The sequence below is a fragment of the Nicotiana sylvestris genome, chromosome 5 (genome assembly GCF_000393655.2).
Source record: "Nicotiana sylvestris chromosome 5, ASM39365v2, whole genome shotgun sequence".
NCBI lineage: Eukaryota > Viridiplantae > Streptophyta > Magnoliopsida > Solanales > Solanaceae > Nicotiana > Nicotiana sylvestris.
Window position 1 is genome coordinate 60,658,212 of NC_091061.1, and position 4,766 is coordinate 60,662,977.

The window sequence follows — 4,766 nt, forward strand, 5'->3', positions numbered from 1 at the left end:
AATGGGAACGAATTAGTTAGCAGATTTTGATTTGGATATTACGGGAATATACGCGTGCTATGATTTGGTATTCTTATACGTTCTCACAGTAGGCTCAATTTAGAATTAAGTGGTAGCTATCGTGAATATGAAGTGATCCAATAGTGAAAAATTGTTCCTTGATTTGAGACTTACACTACTAGAAATCCGGTAAAAAGCGACCAAAGTTGGTCGTTTATAGGCCTATAAGAGACCAAAAAACGACCAAACATGCCTGGTCGCAATATTGCTGATCCCTTTATTTTAGGGACCAAAGTTGGTCGCTAATTAGCAACCAACTTTGGTCTCTAAGGTAAATGGACCAAATATTGGTCGCTTTATTATTTTAATAATATAATTTTGGCGACCAAAGTTGGTCTCTAAATGTAAAATATGTTATTTATTTATTTATTATTAATCATAAAAATCCGACCAACTTTGGTCTCTAATCCAAATATTATATTTTAAAATCTGAATAATAGAGACCAAGATTGGTCGCTTTTTTATTAATTTTTTTATTTTTTTTTAAAAATAAGCGACCATAGTTGGTCGCTAACTTCAAGAAATAATTTTTTTTTAATTATAAGCGACCAACTTTGGTCGCTATATTTCCAGAAATTATTTTTTAAAATAGAATAGCGACCAAAGTTGGTCGCTTTTGAGAAATCTGGGTTAAATAGCGACCAAGGTTGGTCGCTATTGCCCAGAAAATTATTTTTTTAAGGGAAAAACGACCAATTAGCGACCAAAGTTGGTCGCTTTTCTTGGTATATTATTGCTAGAAAATGCCTGTTTTGGCAGCTACACCACCTGCCAGCTTACCAAAAATCCTAAACATGCATAAACAACAACAACAACAATAAACAACAACAACAACAATAAAAAGCAACAAAGTATAAAGTTCAATAGAACTAACACATTAAGTGTTGCGACCAAACACACACGCAAGTATACGCGGTCGTCAAGTAATAAAGTGACTAAAAGTCGGATGTCGATCCCACGAGGACTTGTGATTAACTATTAACTAAATTAGACTATCCTAATTTTCTATACAAGAATTAAACCTAGAAGTATTTGATTCTAAACTAATTAAAATAAAAAGAAAATAAATAATGAACTCTGAGCCAAAGTATAGCAGATTTTTATGATATCAATGTAATGAAAACGATCTAGGGTTATGGGCTATCTAACAATCCTATTGTATTCTTCTATTGAATTGACTAACTAATTTATCTAGTTTATTGGTTGACAGGGTTAATATTGCTCATAAGAATCTGTCGAGTTCTTACTCGCCTATTCAAGCTAACCTAACGCCTATATGTCTATGGAGTTAGAATCAACAAGAACGTATTTATAATTCTTGTAAATCAACCAAGCAAGGCAATTAGGTATATGTCTATCCTAACTGCGAATCCGTTCCCCGATGCCCAGGTTCAAGAACTTGCTCTATTCAATCCTATATGCAATCTAGAATTCTCACTTTCGAGTTCAATTCAAGATTCGTAGATAGTATTCAATTGGTGATCAATCAATCAAATAATTAAGTGCATGATTGAATAAATAAACCAATATTATAAACTAAGAAATCAAACTCAATATCCGAATAACAATAGTCATGAAAGAACCACAACCCTAGAACGTGAAGTTTAGCTCCACATAGACATGGTAGCAAAACAACAACTCATACAAAGTAACATAAAAATTACTAAGTTTGGAGGAAGAAAGATGAAACCCGATGAATTCCGGCCTCCACGACGGCTCTATGCTTGTATTTTCCTCTCAAAAACTTCCTCCCCCTCTTGCCTCTCTATTTCTTGCACTAAACTATGAAAAACCTCCTTTAACCTTGGGCGAGCTTGACTTTATATAGGTTAAGTGGGTTTCCCTCCATGTTTACAATTTTACCCCTAAGCAACGTTTCTCCTGATCGAACACGCGCGAACTACTGCGCTAAGTATGGAGTTCGCACGCTTCAGTAGCTCGATTTCGTCCATTTTTCCGTCTTGTCCTTGCGCACACTTGACTTCTAGGGGTTGTTCTTGCTCATAAATCATTCCAATATCCTCTTGAAAGCATCATTTAGGCTCCTCATCCTGCAATGTATACATATCACAATTAGAGCCTGTTTTTCATCAATTAATCATAATATGACATCGGAATATAATCAAGCGGAAGCATAAACAATAGCTAAATCACCTAGATTTCGCCTATTATCAACACCCCACACTTAATTCATTGCTAGTCCTCGAGCAATTAACTATACTCTCTAGAGAATCCTTCACTCAACCATTTCCCTTAATGCATTATACCTAGAACAATATACATATATTACGCCTAGCAGTGAACAATCCTAGCCTCAAAGTCAACTCTCAAGTGCCATGCAATATTCACACTTCCTCAAAGTACTCTATATAGAAGTCAAGACTTGCTTTTCCGTCACGAATCATATGCCCTCACAATTACATCAACAAAAAAAACTGAGTTCAATCCACCACATTCAATTCATATACTCACATATATCAAGAAAATAACTCACTCTCACAAAAGAGGTCACATGCATGCAATTGGTACCATAAGCTTGCCCTTAATGTAAATCTCTACTAATGTAGGCTAGCTCGATTCAAAATCAATTAGGACTTTTTCATGGTTGTAATGTGGGCTAAAGGACGGGTAGGATGTATTTAGGAATAGTGACTCAACCCCTAAGCACTTTAACACATCACACGAGCAATTTTCAGCGCAAATTCTTCAACCCACTTCTCATTCATACACAATATCATCCCATAAATACGCCCTTCTTCTTTAAGCACTCTATTAATTCATTCTCACTAGCTAGAGCATGACACCATGTAATCATCTTTTTTTTTTTTTGAATTTCAGTTTATTTTTCTTGTCACTCAATTTCTGCTAGTGGTGTATTCGTTTACAACATAAGTGCACCTTTCATCCTTTTATTGGTTTCACTGAAAAGCCACCCCACACTTATTTCCTTCTTACTTCTTTTAGCGCTCCTCTCATAATTAAAGTGCTTTAAGAGGTAAAAGGATAAAAAAAATGTCAATTAAGAACAAAAGGGTATAGGCTTGTAATGCGAGTTCCAAACAAAAATCTACAGGCTTAAAAGGGTTAACTAGGGACAAATTTTATTTGTGATAAGCAATTAAGCTCAAAAAGGTCAAAGAAAGCCTAACATCATTTTTCAAACCGAGCATCACCTCAAATTTCGCTTCAACTCATATACCAAGCAAAGTTATAGACACAAGTACAATACATGGACTACACAAATACTCACCACACATGGCATATGACTCATTCAGATCAGCTCATCAAGACACTCCATTACGAGCATTCAATTCAGTACAAATATACTATTTAAGGCGCTTTCAGTGAGATTCAACAATTAGGACTAAGCGTTACACTCTAGGATCTATTGTGTTCAGGTGTGTCAACGCTATGGGTTCTCTTTCAATTTTATAGCTCGTAGCCCATTTCCCTAATCTACAAATCAAAAAGAAAACAAAAATAAAAACTACCTATGCCTAGTTCAAGCTAAACCCTTGGAAAAGAACCGCAACTTAAAGAAAAACCAAGGGGGAATTGCTACACTACCTAAGAAAAAAAATAGAAAATCTTTTTGTTGTTTTATCTAGACTCACTTCCCTCAAGAAAATCGTCTAAAAGATCCGTCATCAGGAAGAGCCTACAATTTTTCAGTTTTTTTTTCTCGACTCAGTCCCTCAAGAAACTGTCTAAGAGATCCATCGTCGGGAAAAGTCTAATATTTCTACCTTTTTCAATTTTTTTTTTGATTTTTCTTGTTTTCCACATAAAAAAAAATCTACTAAAATACTACACAACTACGAAGAAAAGAAATAATAAGCTAAACTACTAAAAAGCTAAGTATCCAAAGGAATTCTCCCACTCCACACTTAAAAGAGTCCAATGTCTCCAATGCACAAATAAAGCAAAAATAATAAGGGTGGACAAGAAACTCCCTGAAAGGCCAAAGACCGAAGCACTAGTAGCTCACGGGGTACTTAGACTTCTCCCAAGGATGATCCTTTGTGCGGGTACCTCACACTAGTTCCAACCAGCTGGCTCACATTTGTACACTTTCAGTGGCTTTTCTTCTATGCTCATAATCCTACAAAAAAAAATGCTACAAAGATAGAAAAATAAAATAAATAAAAATAAATAAAAATAAAAGAAAGCAGTACGACGTGAACCACTTTTTGCCTCCACCTCGAACTTATGAATTGAGCCCCCAATTTAGCTTCAAGCTTTTCGCTATGCTCTAGGGGTGGTGAGACAAATTTAACAGGGCCTAGCAACCAATATCGTGTTCTACACTTTTTGACTTTCAAATGAGGTATGTAATGATGTCTCTCTGGCATGATAAATTCCAGAATATAAGCACCCAGGTCCTCGTACATTGGCTCCCCCAAAGGCTCAGATGACTCGATTTCCATGTCATCATCCAAACACAATGTTGAAAAATGTATGGAATGAGGAGCAATACGCCCCAACTCTAGAATTGTATCACTAGTTACATCCTCATATGTACACACACTAGAGTCTTCAAATATAACATTATCTACTTCCTCCCATGACTCTAGAGTGCTTTCCTCAACATGGACATCATTAATAAAAGTACGCTCGAAAGATTGACTCTCCAATTTTAGATCCTCGAATGGGCGTATAAGCTCCTTTTCAGTTTCACACAACTCAGAACTATTTTGTTGGGCATT